We start from the raw sequence: 20,779 nt of genomic DNA, 5'->3' as shown, positions 1-20,779 counted from the left end.
ATTTGTATAGGCATGTTGGGATTGAAGTGATACTGGGGCATCCAGATGAACACAAAGGAGACAGCAGGAGAGAAGACAGGAGGTCAGAATAGGAGGTCAGGACAGAGGTCAGAGCTGGTGGTAGGGATGCTGGAATTCTCTTCTAGTGGGTGTAATATTTGCTGTAGGAGAAAATTAGATATCTGAGGGATGGAGTGGAAAGCGAATCCAAGAATGGCTGAAAAATGTCACTTGATGAGAAAGCAGTCTTTGTATGAGTTTGGTGGGTTTGACTAAATATACTTCAGTCACATAGAAAGCTAAATTAGTTATGGTACCATTTCCAATGCCATATGCCAACTCCTAATGACCACTGTTTAAAAATTCTACTGTCTGAAAGCAAAGAATAAATTTCTCTTTGTGATATAGAGATCTACCCATTTATCCACCCATCTATCCATCCATTTATTCATCCATATCCATTTACCTGTTCATCTCTCCATCCACCCATCCATCTTCCTATTCATTCATCCATCCATCCATCCATCCCTTATCCACCTATGCACCAACTCATCCATCCACCCACTCACCTATCCATAATTTCTACAACATTTATAGTTATTCTAGAATAAGCTAAGCAATAGGGACTTTTTAGCACTACTGATAAATCTTAACACTCAATTAATATTAAAGTGAAATTTTCCTTGGAGCAAAAGTGTCAAACAGAACTAAACCCAAAACTGATGTTTGGACCTTTTCCCTCTTACTTCTTCAGCACATGGGAAAATAAACCTGAAAAAGGGATTCCAGAGCCTTCAGAGATCATAGGTCAGATGTCAGTCTTAAAATTGTTTTATAAACCTCAAAAGTGAACTATAGTCACTTCGCTCTTCTTTCTCTCAGCAATTCCATCCTTCTTTCTTTGTCTCCATGATCTAGATCTTGCTTATTTCCCTGTCTATGGAAAATAGATTGATATTTGTTAATATGGGCAGGTGATCTATGAGCAGAGAGAGTCCCATTGTGGTGGTTGGTGGGAAGGGGTGGGTGAATGAGCTGTTTTGTGGGTGGAATTTTCATTCCAGATTCTGGAAAGGGTAATATGAAAAATGTGTAGGGGTGGGGGCATCCAAAGGAACAGGAGAAGAAAACTCTACCTGGTCGGTTGCTTAGGTCTGGGATGGTGGGAGATCCCTCTCTGTCTCTTCCTTCTTCTTGCCTTCGTCCTCTATCTCCTTTTCTTTCTTTCTTCTCCTTTGTGGCTCTTCTGACCTGTCTATGCTGGAGTGAAATTACTGATGCACTCCAGTTCAGCCTTCTTAGAGGTTTGGGGTCAGCTATGTTTCCTCTCCAATGGGGATGAGAGTGGGTCCAGCTCAGTCTCTAACTGTTCTGTGTCCTTGGTCCCTGTCCTGTGATACCAGATGAGGAAGATTAGAATGGCCTGTGCTTATAGCAGGGTGGAAAACTACCTTTTTCCTCCTTATAAGTCAGTTTAAGGCACCAACCATGAGGGGCATTTCTGAAGGGCTGCATTTGCACTGAGTCTGCCCACATATGTGTCCCAGTGGCACCACCTTCTCACCGTGTCTACCTGCTTTTTCTTCTGGCACAGATTGTACAAAAATATGATGTCCCACAACCTATTGTACCCTCATGGTAATTTTCCCTTCTGTAACCACTTGTCCTTTAGAGCCCTTATATTACCAGCTCAGTGTAGCTCTGCCCAAGCCTGATCTTCCCAGATGATCAGGTTGGTCTCCAGTCCAACCCCCTAAATAAAACAAAACATAGAATAAAATCAGTAGCCTCAGAGAAACAGATTTATGAACAAGTAACTCAATTTAAATATATGTTTCAAGGTGTTACCAAATGCTAGGGCAAGTTGAGGGGACAGTTCTTTTTTCTTTTAAGCTGCTGCCTAATTTTCATTTAGTGCTGCCAGCTGATATTCTTCTAGTCAGCAAATTCTTATCAGGGTTATCTTGCATTCAGCTGGATGAGGTGTAATTTCCTGCAAAGAGAAGGCAGGAGGCAGGGCTGTGATTGAAAGTGTTTTGCTATGCCAGTTGTCCATTGCACAACTCCAGGGGGTGACATTAATGTAGAACTATGATGGGAATGGTGCCATCATAATTTTGCAATGTGGTGGACCTGTGAAAGCCGTCTTTAATTCAGAGCCTAGGAGACTGGAGATGATTTACATAAAACCTTTGAAGGTACTTCCCAGTGCACTTTCTGGATCACAGTGACCTGTCTAGAGGGAAGGACATGGTCAGTCAGTAAGCAGTGTGAACAGACTGCATTGCTAAAAGAAGTGAGCTCTACTGGGGTATCATTGCTGCCTAAGCCCAACTGGGTGTGGGCCACAGTGATGTCATCAGGGACATGACTGTGACTTCTAGGTTTTCTCTTACGCAAACTTGGGCCTCTTTTATTTGCCACATATCTCAGCACTATATAGGAGCCTGGCAAAGTGGGCTGCAAGCTCAGCCTTTGACAACATTTTGGGATGAAATTAGCAGGATTTTTTTTTTAAACCAAGTCTTCTTATGCTTTCCCAGGTCTCTCTTACTGGATGGGGAGATGGAAGGGGTGAGAAACTTCTGATATTCATCATCCTGGGATGGCAGGAACTCAATGCTGAGGGTACACTGAAATTTTCGCAGAAGACTGGCAAATAGCAATACTTGTTCCAAAAGGGAGGAGGATGCTTCAATAAGGGATTTAAGTCTTTCTGACTAGGCTGTGTCCCTTATATTACATTAATTTGTCTAATGTAATGTGTCCCTTACATTAGAACTTGTGGGTCTGCCCTGTTTCTGGATATGGGGGCTCTTCATGAGCCCCATAAGGAGACCCCATAAGTGGTAAATCCTGACCCTTTATATATAGGATCTAATGCCACCATAAAGACTTTTGAGGCACACCCCAAGCTTAGCCAATGTTTTTCACCTGGCCCACTTTCCTTTTATTATACTTGGATCTTCTCCCATGGCAACTTAGTTCCTGTCTTTTGTTTTGGGGACTTCAATAAATGGGTAAGAATTTCAGAGAATGGTGGAAAGAACTCTGCTTTGGACAATTAGAAAAGTTAGAACACCATTCTGCAAAATTATTTCTAGATTTTGGCTCTGCCACTCATTGACCATGTAAGTTTTGGAATAGTTTTCCTTTGTGGGTTATCATTTCTCTGTCTGTAAATGATATTATCATATAACTTAGGAGGAGGTTCTCCTCCTAGACATCTTATGAGGATGCAGTGGTCTGAATTTTTGTATCCCTCCAAAATTCATATGTTGAAATCGAATCCCCAAAGCAACAGTGTTACAAGGTAGGGCCTTCAAGGCAACGATTAATTCATGAGGACCCAACCCTCAAGAACAGGTTTTAGTGCCTTTATTAAAGAAGCCCAAGGGAGCTTGCTTGCCCCTTTCACCATGTGAGGACACAGTGAGAAGATGGCCATCTATGAATTAGAAAGCGAACCCTCACCAGACACTAAATCTGCTGGCACCTTAATCTTGGACTTTCCAGCCTCTGGAACTATAAGAACTAAATTTCTGTTGTTTGTGAGTTTATGATATTGTTATAGAAACCTGAATGGACTAAGACAGAGGATAAACCAATATAATAAATGAGAAGGTGTTTGAAGTGGTATTTGTGCTATATGTGAAATATGGTTGCTTGTTGGCTGTTTCAGCACAGTTTGGCTTGATCTTAAGGATCTATGGACACAGAAAGGTGCCTTTTAGTTCCCAGACATCAAGGATTGATCCCCACCCATGGAAGGGAAATAGTGGCAGCAAAAAGCATCTTGAGTCTGCTTTGGAGTAAAAATGAAAATATTTCATTAGGTCTGGATTCCTAATGGACTACATTAGTTAGAATAATACTGGTTGCTGTAAGGAATAAATTTCCAAAGTATCAGCAGCTTAAAATATTAGAAGTTTATTTCTCCCTATCGCAGTCAAATGTATTGTTGTGAGTGAGTTTTTTCCTTGCACTGTTTAGAGACCCAGGTGTCTTCCACTTTGCGACTTCACCATCCCCCCGGGGCAGTGATCATGTGAATCACCTGTGGAGCTTTAAAAACCGATGCCGGGATCCCACTCCAGAGATTCTAGTTTAATTGGTTTTTGGTGTGACCCTTGTAATGGGATTTTAAAAGACTCAGGGGGGTCTGATGTGTAGTCAACGTTGAGAACCACTAGCGTGTTTTAGAGTTCTTTGCTTTTGGCTACAGACAGGCAAAGAATCAGTGAAGATGGTGAATTTCCTTCTTAAAAACCTCAGCCCATCGTTGATGAGGACATTGCTTCTGCTCACATTCCATCAGCAAGAGCAGCTACATGGCTGCCCTGGGTGAAAGGTAGGCTGTGAGAGGTAGTCCCACGTTGGGTGATATTTTCCAGCAGTGGCTTTATACTATGGCAAGGGGACATGCATTTTGGTCATTTATTTATTTGTGTCCTGGGGCCAACAGGTCGACTTCCCCAGACCCTGTGAGACCTGACCTGTGGCACAGAAGCTTAGGGCTGTTAATTCAAAGAGCCCGTATTGGGGTGTGGGTGTGCGTGAGAGGAATGGATATCACCTGTTTACCCTGGATTTGGGAGCCATAGCCACCCCACATTCTTGTCTACATCCAGAGGGCAGTTTGTTATGTTTGTTGTAATAAAGAGTGTTGTTTTTGTAGGCAGGAAAACTTGGTTAAAATCTTCACTTACTGCTTACTAAACTTTTGATTTAGGGTATGTTACTTAACATCCTTAATCTTCGTTTTTCCCAAATGTAAAATATGTATAATTATGTCTGTGTTGAAAGGTTTTATAACAATGATACAAAAATGCCTACCTTGTCTTTAAATAAGGTAATGTCTGTTATGGTGCTGGAAAGGACAGGCATAGAGCAGGGGTGGGATCTTTGCAGACTCTTCTCACTGAAGGGAGTTGGGAGGGGCTCTCTGTAGTGGCTGGGAAAGAGGGAGTGAGGAGAGAGGCTGTTTTACTGAGAGGCTGAGAAACAGCCTCAGGACCACACTTCTCCTATAAGATGGGTCAGGATGCCCCCAGCAGGCTGGAGCCTCCTTTAAAGTTGAGGATCAGGCTCCTCTTGTCAGCCCAGGGACACCAGGTATGAGCTGCCATCCATTTTCTCTGGATCCTCCCAGGACTAACTGCCTCCAGGAAGGAGGAGACCTTCCTCCTGGAGCCCTGTGCAGCTCGGCTGTGAGACTTCCTTCTGGGAACAAAATTGTCTGAACAGGGGAGGGGCCCATCCTGAGACAGGCTGGAGGCACCTGCTGGGGCTACTGAGGCTGCCACCTTGGGCTGTAGATAAGGAGAGATGGCAGAGATAGTAGGAAGCCTTCCTGTTAGTGCCAACAAAAGAACAGCTGGGCACAGATAATGCAGCCTGTCATTTCCTAGCCTGGAGTGTGACAAGACTGGCTTTGTGTGACTCAAATTAATTCTGTGTGTGTCTGTGTGTCTGGTATTCAGTGGGGAAAGGCCATGGGAGGAGGGAGAGGCTGGGGCAGGACTGGGAATCTGACAAAGATAGTGTTTTGGGGCTTTCCCATTTCCTCTTTCTATGCCTCTTTCCCCTTCAGCTACCCAGCACCTTTGGAATTCCTCCATATCCCTTCCTTCAGTTGACCTGCAATGAGCTGGGGGTAGGATTATCCCAAGTTCTTCCTAGAATGATTATCTCTTAAGAGCCCAAGACAGGAAAAGTGAAGCAGCATCTGTTCAGGGGCCACCGCTTGCCAGCTGATGCTATCAGTGTGTCTGACATTCCAGGCAGATGGTATCAATACCCCTTGGGAAAAATCTTGCTGACATTGTAGTTTATCTTTTGGGGCCCTGAAGCCCTCATCTTTTTGCTTCTCTTGTTATACAGAGTTTGTAGGGAAAGCTTGTCATACAAGTTGCTGAAAATGATATCAAACACCTACTGTGTGCAATGCATTGTGCTCAACATACTTTCTAGTGATGGTTCAAGCTTTCACAGCAGATGTTTGGGATATCTATTTTTATCCCATTTTACCACTGAGAAAAATAGTCTCGGAGAAGGTAAGGGATGTGCCCAGGGTCATGCGGCTTGTTAAAAGGTACAAAACTGTCTGGTTTCAAAGTTTCCTCCTGCATGCTCTGATTTCTAGCTGGTTTTCTAAAACATCTTTGTAGATGAACAATGAATTATTGTATATAAGAAATGGGGTGCTATTTATGAGACAGAGTTTTGCAGTGCTTAACTCAAACATACCGTTCTCTATCCTTTTGGAAAACATTATGGTTCTGTATCAATAGTTAGAAAACCTAAACTGTAAGATCCCTACAAGCCTACTGTGCCTCCTTGACATAAGATGACACCCTATTGTTTTGGTACCATCATCAGCAAGCCTGTTCCCTTTTCCCTGCTCCCTCTGACCATCCAGTGTGAGTCAGTCTTACTTTTTTTTTTCCCCCCAAAACTATGCTATCTGCCATTTCTAAGCTGATATTCCACCAGGAGGATGTGGCAGTGGAGGCGAGAACCCTCAGATATGGAAGGATCAGAATTTCTGGAGAGATACATTTTTTTTAAAAAAAAAGCATATTCAATACTATAATTTGGCTTTAGTCACGATACTTAAATTGTGGTGATAATGTGTATGTATTAGTCCATTCTCACACTGCTAATAAAGACATACCCAAGACTGGGTACTTTATAAAGGAAAGAGATTTAATTGACTCACAGTTCTGCCTTGCTGGGGAGGCATCAAGAAACTTACAATCATGGTGGAAGGGGAAGCAAGCACATCCTTCTTCATATGGCAGCAAGGAGAAGTGTACAGCAAAGCTGGGGAAAATCCCGTTATAAAACCATCAGATCTCGGGAGAACTCACTATCATGAGAACATTATGGAGGAAACCACCTCCATGATTCAATTACTTCCGACCAGGTCCCTTACACGACACTTGGGGATTATGGGAACTACAGTTCGAGTTAAGATTTGGGTGAGGACACAGTGAAACCATATCATTTAAATAACATTAAAGGAATACATGAAATATCAGTTTATCAGAAAGGACCACGGATTAAAATTTTAAGAAGTATAGTAATTTACAACAAGTTTTGAAACATGAACATAAAGTGTCTTGCCTTTCTCAGAATATTTTAATTTTAACATGTGGCTATGACAAAGGAATGATGGGATTTCTACGGTGGGTCAGGTCAATGAGAGAAATGGAGGAGAGACATTTTAGGAGTCTCAATCAATTTAAGATCCTTCTATGACTCAATTTTGTATCCTTAATCTGATTGAGGGGTTTGTGCCTCATGGAGCAGGTTTGTCTTCATTCTCTTTGTAAATTATTACACTGTGCATATCTGCCTGGGAGATTTGCCTTCCACTTCCTTTGATAAACTAATATCTATCATTTTGGTCTCTCTATCAAAACTGAGGCAGATGAATTCTGTTCTAATATCCTGTGTCCTGTGCATGATCCATCTGATGTTGGCTGTTATACTTCAAGTACACTGTCTCTCTGAGTAGAGACACAGGAGTCTTAACAGTGATATGAGGATATCTACCACACCACACACCTGCCATAGCAGTGGGGTTTGGGGATGGCACAGCTGAAAAGGGCAGAGGATATCAGAGTGGGATGGGGGGATAAGTGGATGGAAGAAAGGGGCCTCATATCTCCCATGGTGATAGAGTTCTTTGGATGAGACTTTGACCCCATAAGAGCTGACTGCAGTATCCTAGGGACGGGGTATGATCTTTGGATCACATCAGCCCAAATCCTAAACCCACTGGCACATAACAAGGACAAGCTGCCCACCTAGAAAGAGCAGGAGGTGGCTTTCTGTGATGCTAATGCCTTGGCTCACACTGTGGAACCTCCAAAGCCTATCTTTCTCCTTGGCCCTGATTCAGCCTTTTCTCAGCTCCTTGCTGAGTTACAGCTCTATGTCCTGTTGAAGTAGAATATAAAGATGGGCTGAGCTGCCTAGGCTTATGCAGCTTTCAGAGGCAGAGCTCAGGCAGGAGCATAGGTTGCTTGATACCTGATGCTGGAAGTTCCAGAGAATGTTCCCATTGCCAAGAAATGCCTACCATAGTGTACACATTCTGCCTAGTGGAGAACTTCACTTACCCATTAGGGTGAGGGCCTCAGTGCAGAGCTCCAAGGCTCATAAACTCCTTCAGAACCTCAGCTTTGGTCTGTTGACTCCTTGCCTTTGAAGCAGCATCACACAGGGGCTGGGAAGCCTGTCCCTGGAGTGAGGGGACCGACATTTGAATATCTACGTTTAAATTGCAAGTTGTAACATGGTAAAACCCCATCTCTACTAAAAATACAAACATTGGCCTGGGTGTGGTGTCAGTTGCCTGTAATCCCAGCTACTCAGGAGGCTGAGGCATTAGAATCGCTTGTACCTGGGAGGCAGATGTTGCCGTGAATCGAGATCGTACCACTGTGCTCCAGCCTGGGCGTCGGAGTGAGACCCTGTGTCAAAAAAATATAATACAATATGTAAATTGCAAGTTGTATAACCTTCAGCAGGTGATTTGTTTCCTTGGCCTTAGTTTTCCTATCTGTAATTTGCGAGTAATGGCAACATGATTATGAGATAATCCATGTAAACCATAAGGCACATAATTAACTCTTTAACTGTTACTTTTGTCAAATTACTTTGTGGCAACCCACAGAGAGATATACTTGGCACTTAACAAACACAAAACCACAACCAAACACACATACACACAGACATACACACACACCACACACGTATACAAAACCTTCTACAAGTGACGGAGGTAGTGTGGGAGAAACTGTGTTGGGAACAGACCCTTAATTTGACAAACACAGAGTTAATAATATTCATGCTTATGTGATTTTAATACAATGAAGCACTGTCCCCTTCCAACGGAGTACACATTGTTCTATCTTCCTTGAAAGTATATTTTCCTAAAAGTAGCTTGGATTAGTGAGCAGGGGTCAGTGATAAGGAATCTCACTTAACTGGATATCCTGTTTGGGAACCATGTCTGATGTCCAGTTTCCTTACTCTACACCTCCCAACCCTTCGACCCTATCTACTATCTTGTTAATATTTACAGTTGCAGTTTGCTGTTCTGGTACAAAATGCCAGAAGTGTTCTCGAATTGCCTCATAAAATAAACTCAATTTAGAAAGCCTTATTCCCTAAGGATTTATTAGCTCTTCACACTCTGGAAGCCTAAAGTTTTTTTGAGCCAGTTAGTTGTGCACCCAAACCAGCTGAGTAATTCTACCCTTGAGATAATAGGCCAGTTGGAGGCAAGAGTTTTTAAGCTGCCAACAACTTCCCCTTTGGCTTAAGGTCACGTGTGTGTGTGTGTGTGTGTTTGTGGTAGAGGTGGGTGCTACTTTTCCCAGGGTGTAGCCATCCACGTATGCCCTGAAAGTCCAAAGGCTGACCCAGAAAGCCCGAAGTTTTAACCACTAGATGTTGGGAATAGGGGTGGGGCAGACATTTCTACAAATTCATTGCCCAAAATGACTTCCAGTAAAATTTATAAATTTTATAAAAGCTCTATATGTGGTCAGAAGGAGGATGGGGGTAAAGAGGAAAGGTCACACGTGAAGAGTTAAATCCCAGTGAGAGGGAACCTTGCTAATGTGGTCTCAAGGGGCTGGATGAATAATTGAGCTGAGAGCAGAGAAGGACATGTCAGAGTGGGTTGGTCAGGGAAGACTTCATGTCATAAAAAGACAAGATTTTAGTGGACCTGCAAGCTTGGGTTTATTTGGACAGGCAAAGAGGAAGAGTAAACACTTTGAAGATTATTAAAAAGACCTCCCTTTGGTTTGGATTTCAGCCAGGCCTTGTCTGCCATTGTAAGGTGAAACTTACCGATTTTAGAACTATGTTCAGTTTTAGCTACATACACTCAGATCAAGCATCTGGGAACATAAGGAAAAAAGGAATTATCAGAAAGCTATCTCTATCTCTTCCTACTTTTTACTCTCCCACCTAAGGCTTAAAAACTAAGTAACTAATGCTGGCTAAAGGAAAAATACTTGTAAGTTACGTATGTATTTAGTAGCAACCTATCTCCTGAATTTTTTGGGAGGTCGGGAGGTCCTTCGACATCTGGAAAACATCCTCAGATATGGAAGTCAGCTCCAAAGACCTCTGAGGGCAAAGGAAAAGAGCTGCCACAAGGCTTGTCTGTGAGACGACTCTGCAGGAAACAATAGCAGGGCCATCTTCTGACCAGAATCTATTTTGAATTAGAGTTTTGTGAAAATTGAGGTTGCTGATGTGGCAAAGCCCAGGCAGGGGAGGAATGAGGGTGGAGGGAGGGAGTGCTGCTTGAAGCTGACACTCCGAAAAGTTCCCCAAAAGAGGAAGAATATAGCAGAATCTATAGTCTGAAGCCACTCAGTGTAGAAGCAGTGTTGCATCTCACTGATGACCCTGGAATATCAGGAAAAGGCTAAAAGATGTACATTTTGTTCTGTGTAGTGAGTTAGAAAAGAGTCGTAGAAAGTTCTATAAAAGTTGGTCAACAATGTTGATAAATCAAAGGGGAAGTTTCAGATGTCCACATCGGAGAGAAGGGAGTGGGCCCGTGCTGAGAGCTTACTGTTAGGTGCTCTTAGCCATGGTGTCATTTGGTCATCACAACTCTGGTGAGGGATTCTTACTCCATTTTTCCTTTGGGGAAACTCAGGCTCAGAGATACTAGGTAACTTGCTTGTAGTCAAATAGTAGCTGAGGAAGGATTTGAACCCACTTCTTAGGACATTAGAAATCATGTCACCATTTATGTAGAAACTTTGTTTTTCAATGATGTGCAGGACAGGTTTTGTTGTTCCACTTTGTGGATCCTCTTCCAGGCTGCTTGAAATAATGCCATCTGAGGACAGGCACTGGCTTGGTTTAACATGATTAATCAGTGCCTTGTGCCTCCTGATATTTAATAAATGTTTTCCAAGGCTAGAAGGGGAATGAGAAGTGGTAATTCATTTACAATGACTTGCACATAATAAGAATTCAATAAATGTTATCTCTTGATGATAATGAAGATGACTAAATAATCTCTGCCCAAAAGGATTTCCTCTGACAGACTATTGATTTCTGCCAAAGAATCAGCCTAATAGGATAAAGGTTGTCATCTCAGCATTGTTAGTTATGAAGCATTTGTAAAATGAAGGTGAGGAAACAGGCTCTGTAGCCCAGACCTTAACTCCCTGTTCTGCTGTCTCCCAATAGTGCTAGAGGGCTCACCTCTTATGTAATGGAGGGAAAAGTATATCTATTAGTAGTTTTTGTTCTTTTAGGCAATGAGAAACATTAGAGGTTCTTCTCCTTCTAGAGCTAGGATAACTTTCTAAATATTCCTGTGGAAGTTTTCTTTAGGAATATACACAGCTTTTCAATTCTGCTGAGTGACAAATGTTCTCTTAGTAACAAGCTGTCCTTTTGCATAGCTGAAGCTCATCCTCACTTGACCAACCCCTCCATTCCTTTTGTGAAGACAAAATACTAGGCATAGTGAAGTTCCTATTTGCGGCTGAAGGAAGATGAGGGGACAGCATCTTTTAGCCTTGACTTCCACACAAGAACACCAGAAGGGGAATTAATTACCAGTTAGATTGTGCTGAAAGTAATTGCTAGAAAACTTCAGAGTGGGGACAGAATTGATGCTTGGGATAAAGTGGTCAGGTAGGTTTCTTGGAGGACACACTCCTGAACTAGTGGGGCCCAAAATAGTCCTCAAAGCAGATAAAAGCCAGACTTAAACTGTCTGAATCTCAACTCTACCACTTACTAGTGACCTTGGAAGCTTTCTGCATCTTTCTGTGTATCAGTTTCTTCATTTATAAAATAGGAATAATAGTAACACCTACTTCATAGATTGTTTTGAGGATGAAATGAATTGGTATATCTCAAGTGCTGAAAACAGTGCTATATACCTAGTAAAAGTCGAATAAATATTAGGTAATTTTATTAAAGACTGGGGAGGTTTAGGTAGTCAGAGAGGAGAAGCCAGATCTCAGAGGCAGGAAAGAGAATTTAGGTTAAATTTACCTTCCCTCCCAGCTGAGACAGGAGACCTGACTCTTCCCCTTCTCTGGTGACACAACCGAGGGCAAGATGTTTTCCTATTGACATCCCTGAAGACACAAGTGAGTGACTCTGGGCGGCTGCAAGCTGTTAAACAGTTTTCAGAAGAGCTTAGTTTGTTTTTTTGGAATATATTTGAGCCTGGGGAAATGCTGGCCCTGAGGGGCACGTTTGTTTCTTGTAGAAAACATGGCTTGTTGGAATTTCAAAAGACTTGACTACTCAGCTTCACTCAAAGCCAAGCTTGAGCCCAGCTATTGGTTTCCATATGAGACTTCAGGAAAGACCTGGGTCTCGCCCGAGGTTGGATCTGTTCTTAAGACACCATATGGGATCTTTTAAACATGCAATAGGCATTTATTGATCATCTTCAATGTGCCATGTTTCTGCCTTTGTGGAGCTCACAATTTATTAGGTGACATAGACAAGTAAAGAGGCAATTGCATTGTAATGTGACAAATGTTCTCATGTGAGAAGCGTAGGACACCATGGAAACAGTGGGAGATGCAGCTGGTCCAGTCCAGGATGATGGAAGAAGAAACATGTAAATGAAGACCCAAGGGAGGGCCAGGCATGGTGGCTCATGCCTGTAATTCCAGCACTTTGGGAGGCCAAGGTGGGCAGATCACCTGAGGTCAGGAGTTTGAGACCAGCCTGGCCAACATGGTGAAATGCTGTCTCTACTAAAATTACAAAAAATTAGCTGGACATGGTGACGCATGCCTGTAATCCCAGTTACTTGGGAGGCTGAGGCAGGAGAATCACTTGAATCCAGGAGACAGAGGTTGCAGTGAGCTGAGATTGGGGCACTGTACTCCAGCCTGGGCAACAAGAGTGAAATTCTGTCTCAAAAGACCTGGAGGAGGAGGATTTAGCCTAAAGCTGAGGGGTTTGGGGAAAGGGTGGGAGTGTGGAAAGTAGAAGGAATGTCTATGAGGCTGTGAGTACTGACCTGCTGATGTGGGCCAAGGTTAATACTGTGTGTGCATAGATGCATATGTGTTATATATATGTGTAAGGGGAAAGAAAGATGAGATGGGGTGGGGCAGTGTAGGATAGTCAAGAAAGACCTGATCTGGATTAAGGAGGAAAAAGTCAGTTTTTGTGTTGTCTTGCTGGCCAACTTTGGGTAAGTCCCTTCACTTATATGGAACTTGTTTTTTTTGTTTTTGTTTTTTTTTTTTTGAGACAGAGTCTCGCTCTGTCGCCCAGGCTGGAGTGCAGTGGCCGGATCTCAGCTCACTGCAAGCTCCTCCTCCCGGGGTTTACGCCATTCTCCTGCCTCAGCCTCCTGAGTAGCTGGGACTACAGGCGCCCGCCACCTCGCCCGGCTAGTTTTTTTTTTTGTATTTTTAGTAGAGACGGGGTTTCACCATGTTAGCCAGGATGGTCTTCGATCTCCTGACCTTGTGATCCGCCCGTCTCAGCCTCCCAAAGTGCTGGGATTACAGGCTTGAGCCACCGCGCCCGGCCATAGACTTGTAAAATGGAGAGAGTAATAATATAAATCTGGCCTATTTCCTAAGGCTATCTCATAATAGTACATCTGAAAGAGCTTAAAACATATAGTAGTACACATATTTAAGGAATTATCATTGTCATGTTACTATTTCATTTAGGAATCATGTTATGATTTCATTTAGACTATAAATCTGTAGTACTAGGAATATGTGAATGTGAATGATTAGGAATCATCATTATGAAGAGTATCTTTAATATTTACACTACTATCATTAGAGGCAGAGAAATAGAGCCTCTGTTTATGATGGTGGGTGGTGTTTGTAAATGGTTGACCAAGCTGTCCATTCCTCCTGCCCCCACTTCCTCCACCTACTTATACACAAAGGTGGTGACAGAATATATTAAAAAAATGGAGGCTGTGTTTCTCCAGATCCAATTTATAGAACAGCAATTCTTGTGATTACTTTTTCATTATTGGTTTATAGTTATTACTTGGTCAGATGGGTCAGGCAATGGCGGGAGCATTGTGGATGGTGGAATAATATGTTACAGCAGGGAGACTTCCCTGCAGAGGGATGATGGGGAGGACTTCAAAGACAAGCTCCAGAAATAGGGCATATGGAAGCCAATCTGGTTGTCAGAAAAGTCTATTAATCTTCCATTCTGACTGGAAGGCCACAATGTGAACTTGGCACATTATTCTCTTTCTCAAAGCCTCAGTTTCTTTATCTTTAAATTGGAAATAATAATACCAATTTTATATATAATAAGTATGTCAGATTTTATATAACTCATCAATAAATGACAGAACCAGTGAGATGACATAACTGGCTTACAGGATAATTCAAAGAACCACACGTAATATAGGCAATAAGGAATGCCGAAATGAATGTACAAATAAGTGCAAGCTGAGTCTATTAAAAGGCAACAATCGATTGCATTCCGCTGGGCAGATTCATTTGCATTTCAATGTATGAAAGTTATTTGCATCGTTGTCAGTTTTCTGCATTTTACAGTGTTGGGGAATAGCTAAAAATAATCATAACCCAGATTATGGCTTGTTTTCCATTTATAATACTCAGTAATCTTTTTGGTCCATTTTAGTCTTTTTTACAATTTTCCCTCAATTAAGAAGAGATAATGCATACAGAGTGCTTGACAAAGAGTAAGTGCTCAATCAACGCTAGCTATTATAAAAATCATTTAAATAATAGTAATAATAAAATTTTTCTGCACTGCTGGCAGAGTTATCTCTCCAAAGTACAGCTTTGGTCATGATAGCTTCTTCTCACATTCAGTGACTCATCATTGTCTCTGAAATAAATTCCACACTTCTTAGCTAGATATTTAAAGTTCTTTGATCTGTCTCCATCTAAACTTGCCAGTTTATTTCCTACACATAACTCTTTGCAAGGTCTGTCATGATGCCTAGAATTTCACCATTTGGGATCAATCTTTTTTGATATTGAAGAGTTTGGGGTCTTTAGGTGCTGCCTCTGTAGATGCAAATGTCACCAAGATAAGATTTTGCCCAGAAATGATCTGGCAGCAACATAGTCACCCAAATTAGCAAGTGTATTAGTATGCTTGGGCTGCCATAACAAAATGTTTAAGCTTGGGTGGCTTAAACAACAGACATTATTTTTCTCACAGTTCTAGAGGCTGGGAAGTCCATGATCAAGGTGCTAGCTGATTCGGTTTCTCATACTGGCTCTCTCCTTATGCAGATAGCCATCTTGTTGCTGTGTCCTCACATGGCCTTTCCTCTGTGCATGGGCAGGGAGAGATTTCTGATGCTTCTTCCCCTTTTGATAAGGACCCCAGTCCTATCATATTTAGGCCCCCACCCTTATGACCTCATTCAACCTTAATTACCTCCCTCAAGGTCTTATCTCCAAATACAGTTACATCAAGGGGTTGGCATTTCAACACGTGAAGTTTGAGGGACACAATTCAATCTATACAGCAACATACTAGAAGATAGAGTGTAGTCAAGAATGGAGACTGGGGGCTGAGTGCAGTGGCTCACATCTGTAATCCCAGCACTGGGAGCCAAGGTGGAAGGATCGCTTGAGCCGAGGAGTTCAAGACCAGCCTGGGCAACATGGCAAAATTCTATCTCTACAAAAAATACAAAAACTAGCTGGGCATCATGGCACATGCCTGTGGTCCCAGCTACTTGGAGGCTGAGGTGGGAGGATCACTTGAGCCCAGGAAGATGAGGCTGCCGTGAGCCGTGATTGTGACACTGAACTCAAGCCTGGGTGACAAAGTGAGACCCTGTCTCCAAGGGAAAAAGAAAAAAAAGAGAGAGAGAGAGAGAGAAACTGGGAAGGCTGACTTCACCATTGCTCCACAAAATTATTCTGCTGAATTTTCTTTGTGATGAGATCAACACACTCTTACTTGGAGGATTCTGAACCTGACTCCCATACCCCAGAACAGGAATCCTAGCTGGGGAAGATGAAGTGTGGGATTGGGTTCTCTTCTGCCACTCCCTCAGCCTCCAGTGGGTGTCTCACTTAAGCTGAAAACTGGGGACAGCTGCCTAGGACTGGCTGGGATTTTCACTGGAAGACAAACGCCCAGAAATGCTACTACGTTCTCTTAAAAAATTCTTCAGGTTCTGTAGTTTGCTCTTTTGAGTGGCTAAAACATATGATTTTCTTTGTTCATACATTTGATTTTTGTCCAGATGTGTTTATTTTAAAGTTTTCCATTCATACCACTCTTTAGGGACATTATAGGACATCATTTGGCTTAATTAAAACATCTAATCCATCACAACGCTAATAGGTTACAAAAACTGCAAAATAGATGCATGATTTAGGGGTAGCAAAACACTTGGAATTAACTAATGAAGTGTTCGATTTGGGAAAAGTATTTTATTTTTCAAAGTGTGTTATGTGCCAAACTCAATTACTAAGGTTTACAGGAAGACATTTAGGTAATTTCAGAAGCAATTTCAGTAGGTACTATCATATGAAATTGTCTGCTGAGTGGGTAGATATCACTTTCTGTTATTATGGTTTGTTTATTGGGAGCCAAGTGGGATGAGAGTGTTAAGTGGGGTGCACATGACGTTGAGGCAGTGAAACATAGTGAAAAAGAAAAAGCAACTGGATTTGGAGGTTAATAGACCAGAGCTTGTCACTAACTAGCTCTGTGACATTGGTTAAGTCCCTTAATTTTCTAGGCCACAGTTGACTTATCTGTAAAAATAATTGTTGATGACCTCTAAAGTTCTGTAGTAATTAGGATAGTTTTAGCTGTTGTAATAAACTCTGCAATTCCAGTGGCTCAATCTGATAGAAATAAACTTAAAAATACTTTTGACTGTTGAAGTTTTTTCTTTTGAAAATGAAATTTTAAATTGAAGTATGGGATGCATGCTGAAAAATGCACAAATCAAAACTGTGTAGCCCAGCTAACTTATGAAAAGGTGAATGCTCTTGTAACAGCATCCCAGGAACATTTTCTATAGCTCTCCAATCACTCCCCCTCCAAATTCTTCAAAGCAACCACCATCCCAACTTTGAAAATCATAACTTAGTTTTGCTAGTGCTCATATACTGTATAAATGAAATCATGTATTGCCATTGATATGCATAAAGTATGTATACTTTTGTGTTTAGCTTCTCTGAAAGAGCTATAATCAGATTCATACATACTGTTATATGTAGCAGCAATTCACTAATTTTGATTGTTCTGTAGTATTATATGAATACACCAAAATTTATCCATCCTCTGTTAATGGATATTTGGGTTTTTATGAATAATGCTGCTATGAACATTCTCAGACATTCATTTGGGGTTGTGTGTGTGTGTGTGTGTGGTCCATTTCTATTGGTACAGATTTAGGCATTGCATTGTTAAAAAAAAAAAAAAAGAAAAAGAAAAAAGCACTAACAGATTTCAAAGTGGTTGTGCGAGTTGATTCTTCCAACAGCGGGATATGAATGTTCCTGTTCCTCCTCATTCTCACCAGTGCTTGGTGGTGTTGACCTTTCTAATTTTAGCTACACTGATGGGAATAAAGTGACATCTCATTGTATTTTTAACTTACATTTCCATAAGGAGCTCATAAGGTTAGGTAAATTTCATATGTTTAAAAGCCATTTGAATATTCTTTTTGTTAAGTGACTGTGTAAGCTCCTTACCTATTTTTATGTTAGGTTGTTTATTATTTAGCAATCCAATATAAAAATAGGCATTCCTTATCTATTTGGCGTATGAGCTGTTTGTCAGCTCTAAGACACTGTATTTTAATTTTTACTGAAAACGGCAGTGAATGCTAAATGTCCAGCTTTACAATAAATACAGTAATGGCAACTCACACTAAAACAAAACACTTCCGATAGCCATTATTTTTCTGTTTAGGACAATTTTAAAATCTCTTTGGTTAAAAAAACAGGAATGTATGTATACAAAGGCTCAAAATAGGCCATCCTTTTAAACAGAAAGGCAAATGATTCACAGAAGACTATGAATAGAACATGTAACTAGTTGACACAGATCTAATAGGATTTGTTAGTCAGTCACATCTAACACATCTGAAGTGTTCTTGTATGAAGTATCACATGAAGAAAAGAAGACTCTATCGGTATCTAAAAAAGTAGGTTTGCTCATGGACAATCTGACAAGTTACCAGAAAAAGTATTTCCTGAGACATAAGGAAATGCAACATGATCTTCTTAAACCTTTTAGTTCAAGTCTTTCCACTCAATAAAATAGTAGAGGATCTGAAACTGAGAAAATATATTTGAGTACAAACAGCTTGTGAAACTCAACACTGTTTTTGCATCATTAGAGGGTTTTACTGAACAACCAACTTGTCTGCTCGATATGCATTTCAGATGTGAGAGACACTTCTCTGAACAGGAGCCTGTACTGTCTTCAATCCTGTGCATCGAGTGTCTACCACAGGCAAACAGTTTTCTCCCTATTTTGTAGTAATGCAATCTTCCTATTAGCAAAAAGAGGTAACCAGCCCCTGTAGACTGAAGGGACCAGAGTCACAGGATAAGGATTTCCTCTTAATTTTTATTTTGATGTTTGAACTCCTGATGCAACATTCTAGAACAGGGTGTTAGGACCTGCTATGCCCAAAGGACTGACAAAGGAAAAAGCTCTGTTTATTTTGTGTGATTTGATGGACAGATGAAAAACTTAACACACAATAACAGAAGTTGGTTGTTAATAAATCACATCCTAGTCTTTCAGCACTTCCGTAAGCAGATGACATTTTCAGTTTTCTAGCTCTTGTAGTTTTAACACTGCAACATCAATGATGCATATGTCCAGAATCAGTTAAAAAGACTGTCAAATTATTTTATTTTATCTATTTTTTTCACTGTCTCTTGGTCCCAAGTGTATCAGAAGGATTACCTTTTGGCATTCTCCGCTATTGCGTGTTGGGGTGCTCTCGATTGTCCCTGTGTTTTGTGGGCCGGTTGGGAGAGGGAGCTTGGGAAGGATGTGCCACTGTGTGGAGGTTGTGAGTCACTGGGATGCCTCCAAGGATGATCCCTTCCTTGGCTGCAGGGAGAGCTCCTGGAGCCACGCCCACGATGCCTGGGCAGATACCTGTATGTGGCACCACTGAGCTCGAGATGAATTGCTTGCTGTTCTATTACTGACCAAGGCGCTGATGTGACAAAGAATTCCTTGTTCACACAGTTTCTTAAGCTTTCTGAATGCAACCTGTGATGGCTCAGCAGATCTCGGTGGCAGCTGCCTCTCATCTCCAGCGACGCCTGCTTTCTGTACCAGGCAGTATGGGGAGTACAGATGAAATTCGGTACATCTTTCAACGGACCCTGAATAAAGCTAAAGGGCTCTGATTCCTGCATGTCGAGGGCTGCCCCTCTATCCTGCTTTCCTTGGGGGCCTGTCCTAAGGCTTTCTTGTCCACCAAGTTACCACGGGCTGCCTTCACAAGGAATTCTCCCTCCCTCATCTGATTTATAGTAAAGTCATTGGTGAGGTTGTGGTTATGTTCACTGAAACTGCAGTGCATGGAGAGGTGGTCACTCTGATACAGCAAATCCTGCAGGGCATAGACCCTCTGCAGGCCCAGGGGCTGCTCTATCCCACCTGCAAGTAGGGGTTATAAAATAAGACACTGAATCCGAAGGCCTTGGCTTGAACTGCAATCGCCTACTCCGTGCCACTGAAGCGGATGAGGCCCAGCGTCTTCCCAGGGATGCCGGCCGCTCCTGATCCACCTCTGCTCCATGCTCTGTACCTGCGTGCCTTCCCGCAGTGCCTAGTATAGCCACAGTTCCTCTGGTACAGATTGAGAATGTGGCAGATGGTGGAGTTGGCTGTTTCTTCCTTGGCTCGGAACGGATGTTGCACACAGCAATCCCGAGCTCACAGGCAGCCTTGATGTCCACATTGTCATGGCCAGTGCCTATCCGCAACAGTCACTCTCAGGGCCTTGAACTTCTCCAGGTCCTCCCTGGCGAAGGTGATTTTGCGGCATGTCATGGCGCCCACGGCTTCATTTAAAACCTTATGGTGGATCTCCTGCGTGGACTGTACATAAGAGAAGGCCACGGTGGCCAGGTCCTTCAGGATGGGCATGTCCACGGTGCAGTTGCGGTGGTCCAGCAGCACCACAGGGGGTGTGGTGCCCGGGGCCGTTCAGGACCTGGGGGCGGATACCTTCACAGATTCTGTCCAGTCACTGCCTCTTGACCTTGTGCTTATCCACAAGGGCCATTCTTATGGAACTGTGCAAATCTCAGATCAACAGGCAAAGCAATCCTGTAAGAACTTAGAGGAACTCGCGGGAGTCTGCGTGCATGACGCCACTATGAACCCAATATAAACCTGTCCACTAACTCTGTAGCCTGATGTGATTTTTCTCTCTACTTCACTTTGAATGTCCTAAAGATTTTGCTTTGTATTACTCTAGAGCTCATATATATTCACATTATTTTATCCTCATTGAAATTTGTACCCTATGGTACTATAAAATACCCTTCCCTGACTTGTTAAATACTTCTTAGCCTGAATTTAATTTTGTATAATATTCAGATTGTGATTTTCTTCTTTTTGTATGCATTTGCCTAACATGCTTTTGTCCATTCTATTATTTTCAGCTTTTATGAGAATCTATATTCAGCACAGAATTCAATTTTATGTTGTGGTATATTCTGAATGTCTTTATAAAGAGGTGGGTTTAACTCACATTTATTAGTATAACAAATATAACATC

The 20,779-nt window shown here is 42.0% G+C and overlaps 1 pseudogene; it reads right to left on the bottom strand.

The window, feature by feature from the left end:
• Nucleotides 1–18,958: 18,958 nt before the first annotated feature.
• Nucleotides 18,959–20,281, bottom strand: LOC718352 (C-terminal-binding protein 2 pseudogene; annotated as a pseudogene).
• Nucleotides 20,282–20,779: the final 498 nt, after the last annotated feature.

This window comes from Macaca mulatta, chromosome 13 (assembly GCF_049350105.2).
Source record: "Macaca mulatta isolate MMU2019108-1 chromosome 13, T2T-MMU8v2.0, whole genome shotgun sequence".
Lineage (NCBI taxonomy): Eukaryota > Metazoa > Chordata > Mammalia > Primates > Cercopithecidae > Macaca > Macaca mulatta.
This window is presented reverse-complemented; position numbering and strand designations above follow the sequence as displayed.